The 7635-nt window shown below is 27.7% G+C and overlaps 1 long non-coding RNA gene across 19 annotated transcripts in view; it reads right to left on the bottom strand.

Moving 5' to 3' along the window:
* Positions 1-664: 664 nt before the first annotated feature.
* LOC147816834 (uncharacterized) overlaps positions 665-7635 on the bottom strand; it is a 34489-nt gene continuing 27518 nt past the window's right edge. For all 19 annotated transcript variants that reach the window (XR_015429176.1, XR_015429190.1, XR_015429185.1 and 16 more), the window contains one exon: positions 665-3544. This is a non-coding gene — a long non-coding RNA (uncharacterized LOC147816834). The remainder of the gene's footprint in view (positions 3545-7635) is intronic.

Genomic DNA, 7635 nt, shown 5'->3' with positions numbered 1-7635 from the left:
TAGAAAGCACTCCTTTTTGCAGACATAATCGTGTGAGCTGATGAAAAGATTATATCTTTCATTTTCCGGATTTTTCTTAATTTTTTTCCTTCAGATTTTTATTATTATTTTTTTCCCCTTTTTTCATTGTTCTGTAATTTTTTTTCATGTTTTCTCCAGATTTTGAACTTATTTTATGAGTTCTATTTACTTGCAGCTTAAGCGCATCAAATAAAACTTATTGTTTTTCTTCCTTTTGTATTTATTTATTATGCTATATATATATATATACCTTGTAACTATTCACATAAAGTGCTGGTCAAAATCTTTTTAATCCAAATGTTGAAACAGAAATTCTGTTACCCCTATAAATATTTAAGAAAAATCTCTGACTAAAAGCCAGAGAAGTTGACAGGTCTATGTTTGTCATGAGATTGCGGAGCCCTAACCTTCATCACCCTCTTGGCATACAATGGGCTGTTGTAAGAATGCTTTGCTCTTATACTTGAACTATAATGCAGTGAAGAACAATGCTTGGTGCTAATTTTCAAATAAATCTCTTGGCATGATTCATTTATTTTTATTCCTTCATTATTCATTCTGCTTATTTTCTTGATGAATGTAGCAAGGAAAAAGTTATTTTCACAATTTTAAAGTAATATTAAAAAAAATGAAAAAAGATAACTTGTAAAGCCAAACTAAAAATTCTTTATTTAAACTATTAGCAAATGTTGATACATGCCTTCAAATCATATTTAGTACAAAACATTTGAGTTCATTTGAACACTTGCGATAAAAAGTTTTTTATTTTAAATTCTACACATGCAGCAGCCTATGAAGGGTTAAAGCCTACTGAGCCCACACAAGTTTTTGTGGCTCTAGGCTCTGGAGTGCCAGAGCAAATATTGGGTGATCAAACAAGTGGGGAAATCCCCAATGTTTGGTACTCATTCAAGGTTCCCACTCAATTTCAGAAGGAAAAAAATTCCCTGACTTTTCCAGGTATTTCAGGAAAAATTCAGTGAAAAATAAAAAATCAGTGAAAATTTTTCATCAGAAGTGATTTTACTTTTTATTTGTAGTGCCAAGTACTAGATTTTGTGACCAAAACAATATCATTGGAAGAGGAATAAAACATGCAAGTTTGGCTAAAATGTTAAATTTTTGCAACAAATATCTGTAATAGATATCAGAATTATTTAACTCAAAAGTTTACATGAAAACTGTGGTCTACCAGTAAAAAACTTTTTAAGAGAGGGGGAAAAAACTAATTATTGCGAGTAAAAACTTTTTATTTTTTAACATAAATGATACTATCTTGTGATTTTTTTCTATTTTTTGAACATAATTAAACCTATTTTGCAGCAGGCCTCCCACTCAATTTCTGAAGAAAAAAAATTCCCTGACTTTTCCAAGTATACTAAGTAAATTTCAATGGAAATCCAAACCATATTTTATCATACTATGCAATTTTTCATCCGAAAATTTTAAATTTTTTATTTGTAATGTCAAATATTAGATTATGTGAGCAAAAACATATAATAGAATGAGAATGGAAATATAGAAAAGTTTCTCTAAAAAAGGAATTCCAGTTTAGACATACTTTAATATAGTCCTTTTAATATAGACATACTTTATAAAATGACTCTACTAGATGCTAAAATTAACTCGAATCTCGATAACTGATTACTGTTACTGACAATTCTAAAACTGATCTATTACCAGGTATGTTAAAGAATTTTTCCGGGTATTTTGTAAAAAATTACAACTTTCCCTGACAATTAGAGTCAAAATAAAATTCCCTGAAAATTTTAGGTTTTTCGTGTTCTCCCTGCCATTTTATTGACCCACTGAATGGATGAAAGGCTGTGTCAACCTTGCCTGGTCCGAAGCAAGAACTCTGGACCTAAGAATAAGAGTGCAACTTTACCACTGAGCCACCGGGACTCTCTACAGTTAAAACAAAGGCAAAAGGTATAACAGACAGAAATTTTTTTTAAATACAGGGTATCTGCTACATTTTAGATTTTCAAATCCATGACTTTCCAAGAATTTTTCTTTACTTACAATTGAAGTTACAATTTTCGCCAACAAAAACACAACCATAAATTTGAAAAAGCATTGTAATAACATTAATTGAAATGATAGGTATAACTAAAACTGTTATACTCTGCATTTTCATATTAATAGATATTAAACTTAAAAAACAGAGTAAAGAAAGAGTTGCAGCAATAAAATAGCTGAAAAAAAATACAAAAGCAAATAACTAAATACAGTCAGATATATGTTGTTATTTAAAGTTGTTTTATTTCTTCTTAAAAATGTTATCTAAAAAGCTTAAACTAGAATTTTAAATTGATAAAATAAAAATAATAAATAAAAAAAAAATTCTGAAATCACATAAGTTTAAAAGTTAATTAATTCACTCTAGAAATGATGTTCTTTCCTTTATTTTTTGAAAGAACACTATACTTTTTAAAGAATAGGTTAAAAACATTTTATATTTTAATAAAATATGACTGTGAGTGGGGATTTTGCTACAAATTTAGATATTCGTTTTATTGGAACACTGTGAAATTGGGAAAATTCTATTTTAAAAATTACATTTGTCGGCGACCTAAATCCATGACGTATCATGCTTTTTTTTTTAAATAGTTAAAATCATAAGATTTTATCACAAATTTTGTTCATTACCGAAATCTATGACTTTCCATGATTTCTCATGACTTTCCAGGTGCGCAGTAGAGATTTTTTTCCTTTGAGGCACAGTAAAAAGTAGCTGCTATTTTTTAATTATTCAAAACTATTATAAGCTCTCGAGTTTTAGTAATATTTCTTATGATAGTTAGAGCCTATAATATATTAGTAAAATTATTATAAGCTCTCAAGTTTAGCAATAGTCAAGTTTAGATTATCAGTGTTTATAGAAATATTTATCTGTATCAACGAACATTTATAAATGTATTCTTAAAAAATGCAACGTTGTTTTTAAACGAATATTTAAAACTAAAATGAAACAATATTTATTTTTTTATTAACAGGAAAACCATTCAGAAAATATTTTGATTATTTACAGTATTATGGGCTTTAAGACAGCTTTGGAAGAAAATCTCAAGTGATACTGTCAAAAACCAGTTTACGACATCCAAAAATTTCAACCTCCACGGTATAAAATCCTCTTTTTTTAAAATCCAGACACAAATCATCACTTTTGTTCTCTTTTTTTTACAATAAAAATACTGTATTTCTTTACTTAAAAGGATTAATTAAAATGAGCACTGCATAACACTCATATAAACAAACTGCAATTAGATTAAATGTTAAAAAAAAATTATCTCTCGTTTGCAATTAAATTGACACTTAGTCATTAATATAAAGTGACTTTAATTCAAGTTAAAAAGAAATCAAAAATTTAATAAATATCTTCATTATAGAAATATTTCACAAAAAACAATCTGTGTTCAAAAGTCGTATTCTTCTATCTCTCATCAAGCAATATCTTGACATTTTCATCCGACTTGTTTGCATTGTTTCCTTCATCAATTGTGATACTCGCTCTCTTCCGCTTCAAAACAAATAGTTAAAAATTTAACATTTTACAAGAATAAAAGTAAGAAATCAATAATGATGAAAATGGGTATCAATAATGGTGAAAATAAAGATCGAAAGATACGGAAATGAGTTTTCCCTACCTTTTAAAAAGATATAGAATAATTTTCAATTAAAAAAAAAAACATCCTTAAACATATGTTTGTATCTCATTAAATTTAAAAAACTGAATTGACAGAATACTACAAAGTATAAAAAAGTCATTAGTATAAACCAAAGTCAAAAAAAATTTTCTGATAATTCAATATACCTTGCACTTTAATGCTGCTTCAAATTTATGTTACAAAATTAAAAAAGAGTAAAAAGAGTAATATTTTTGGAGGGAGAGATGAAATTATTTGCGGTAAGAGTTATTTTCTAAGCATATCTGAAGATTTTCTTAAAGCAAACACAGATTTCTTTTTTAATATTAAAATCAGCAGACAGAAAACTCTATGTTGAAAATTTTAATTACTTTTCGTTAATTCTTTTAAAGATATCAAATTAAATAAAATATTTATTTACAGAATTTCAGAAATTTACATAAAATATGACTTAGTGCTACATTTTTTTAATTTATGTACAATTTTCGCTTGATATATGTTAGACTATGCCTAATTTTTGGAATATGAAGAAATGGAATTCTTGAATAAAAGAATATGAAGATTGCACTTCAGATTAACTCTGTAAATTCTGCTGCTTGGTCTATAAGTTGTACAGAGCCAGCATCAAAAATACAAAAGTAATAACCAATCAGAATTTTTAAATGAAGGAATACATTGCATAAAACAGATTGCATAAAACAGTTTGCAATAAAGCATTTAGCATTGATTTAAAATAGTTCTTAAGTATCAAGAACAAAATGCAGCTTTCCAAACTAGCTAACATTTGGTGAATGAAATAATCACCAAGTTACATTAGAAATAATCATACCTGCCAGCATTGGAGAAATGAAATCATTGAGATTTTACTAGCGAAATTTTTTAGGCTACTAGTAAAGTTTTACATCATGCATAACTAAAGTCAAAAAGAGAAATTTCAAATTGGATATAATGAAAGCAGTTACATTTAGCGAGGTAAAAAATATGCGTATAAATCTTAATCTAAAAAATACTTTTTTAAAGCATTATTAATAATTACTTCAAACTATTTTAATTTATAATTGTCGTCTAACAGTCGACCCAATTTTTTGGGTTTACGACTACTTACACTCAATTCCGTAGAATTATAATTTTGAACCATATCCAGAAGACAAAGGAACTCCTGGATCAAGTATTGGGAGAAATTTGTCTTTTTGGAGGACTTTTTGATGGAACTAACCCGCATTTGCGTTACATGGAGAGGAAAACCACAAAACACTGCCACGGTTAGACGGCAAGGGGACTCTACCCTATGATCTGTCAACCACTGAAGATATTTTTACTTAAACTATTCACAATCATTATACTGTAGTACCGGCATTAGTACTATCTGTTGAGGAATAAGAAGTATTTTTGCCATCAAAAAATATTTTATTGCCAAATTTTTTAAAAAATTTCTTCAACAAATACGGAAAAATTTGAGAATATGCAGGTAAACAGGAGATAGTCGTAAAATACAAGAGTTTTGGTTAAAAAAAACAGGAGACTTGTGAGGTATGAATAATGTAACTCCAGAGAAAAAGATCAGAAAGTCTTTTCTTGAGTTAAGATGCGCATTGAAATAAAGATAATAATATTTGTTTTCTTAGAAAGAAAGATGTGTAATTTATGAAAGAGCAAAATGCTTTGCATTTATTTAATTTGCAAAAAAACAATACAGTATAACTGTACAACAACAAAGATTTCAATAAAAGTTAGCGTTCACAAATAGTGGAATTCTACAATGCACATATTACTTAATTCTATATATGTATAGAAAAATTTATTTAGGTATATATTTAGAAAAAAAAATCAATACCTAGGCAAATATACAAAATTAAAAAATATATGACACTTAAATTTTACATTTCAATGTCATTTCATTTAAAATGAAAGAGCTGTGCTTGAAAAAAAACTAGATAACTATATTTAAAAAAAACTATATAAATTTTTAATTGAACATGGAATAATTATTTATTCTAATATTATGGGTTATATTCTTGCATTTTGTTGGGGGGGTTGAATTATTTCCTTCTTCGCATTCTGTAAATTATCATCATAACAAAAAAAAACAACAACAAAAAAAAAAAAAAAAAACAATTAGAAATCATAAAATCCGTAGAAGTATAATTGCAAAAAAAAGATCAGTCACGAAATCACGCAAATCGGACTCCTCAAATGCATGCTTCGTTTCAAGATCAGGCTGTTGTAATAAATATTGTATGAAAAATATCAGATTTAAAAATCATGGTGAAATTAATAGTAATAACTGCCAAACATTTGATAGAATTATTTCCTTAAAAAGTAAATACTCTAATGCACAATTCGAATTTTCCATACTGAAATATATAGGAATACTTAAAATCCAAGTGAAAATCAATATCAACATCTGCTGAAAATACAAACAAAACATTATTTACACACCGACACATCGAATTACGATACTACCAGCATAAATTAAGCAAGTCAAAAAGTGATTATATAAATGCAGGATTCAAATATTACATGTAAATTGTTGTAAAAAAGAAATTTTTTTTTCAAAAGAAAACTCATTCTGCAAGAGAATTGAATAAAAATTAAAAACAGTATAGATACATATGAAAACAGTATACATATTTTTTTTAGTGCATATCTTACCATGTTTAAACCTTTTTTTTCATAAATAAATATTTCTGATAAAAAAAAATTTAATAAATTAACTTTTTAAATAATACATAACTTTATATATAATACTTAACTTTTTAAATAATACATAAATTTTAACACTTAAAAAAATATAAAATGCAGCAAGAATATTTCATTGCACATGTTTTTAATCCATAACTAATAAACAGAGAAAAATCAACATGCTATTTACATGTACGTTTTGTTTTAAAAGTTAATTAATTGTATTCCAGAAAAGTTCATTAGTTTTCTATTTTAATTATTATTATATTATCATTGAAAAAGTTACTGATTACTTTAAAACAGTTTGAAATATATTTTTGAAATTACAAAATATTTACAATTATGAATCTAGATATATTTTAGCCAATAGTGATATCTCTAAATATTTTCAATGAAATTGAAGATATATAAAGATTATGATATATAGACTTGTTTAAAAATGTTTCATGTGTTTTGAAAAATTTACGAGGGTTGTAAATTAAATAGTGGCAACTTAACCTTGAAACTCACAGAAGGGCTGGCATGCGCAAATAGGATATGGGAGTGGTGAGGTGGCGCTGTTGTCGATGTGTAGAGTGCAAAATACAGTCAATCTGCTTAGAAGGGTAGTTGTTGTGTGTTGTTAAAGTGAGGAGTTTCGTTTCCATCGCTCTAAAGCATGTTTTAAAAAGGAGATCAGCTGTCGTCGCTTAAAATCGAGGTTGCCCGTGGCAAAAATGCGTCAGAATGCTATCGAGGATAAGTGGAAGCTTGTGTCGCAAATTCTTTACTGTATTGGACAGTAGCACGATGGGTTCAAGCATCTCGTCTTTTTCGTCATTAAGCCTTTTGAAAACATGCTTTAGAGCGATGGAAACGAAACTCCTCACTTTAACGACACACAACAACTACCCTTCTAAGCAGATCAACTGCATTTTGCACTCTACACATCGACAACAGCGCCACCTCACCGCTCTCATATCCTATTTGCGCATGCCAGCCCTTCTGTGAGTTTCAAGGTTAAGTTGCCACTATTTAATTTACAACCTTCGTATATTTTTTCACACAAAATACCTGTATATAAGTATAATTCAAGGAGTTTACTTTTGCAAATTTTATGATGCTTTTTTTTCTTCACAAAACTAAGAAATAAAATATATATATATATATATAACATAAAAAGACACATTTTGGAGTAGATAGGGGCTTTTCCTTGTTATTTCAAAGTAAACCAAAAATGAGTTCAAAAATGTTTCACAGTAAACCACAATTCTGACAATATTAAAATTCCAACAGCACTAAG

Source organism: Parasteatoda tepidariorum, chromosome 1 (genome assembly GCF_982258835.1).
Source record: "Parasteatoda tepidariorum strain Cologne lab strain chromosome 1, Ptep-v5.0, whole genome shotgun sequence".
NCBI classification, from domain to species: Eukaryota; Metazoa; Arthropoda; class Arachnida; order Araneae; family Theridiidae; genus Parasteatoda; species Parasteatoda tepidariorum.
This window is presented reverse-complemented; position numbering and strand designations above follow the sequence as displayed.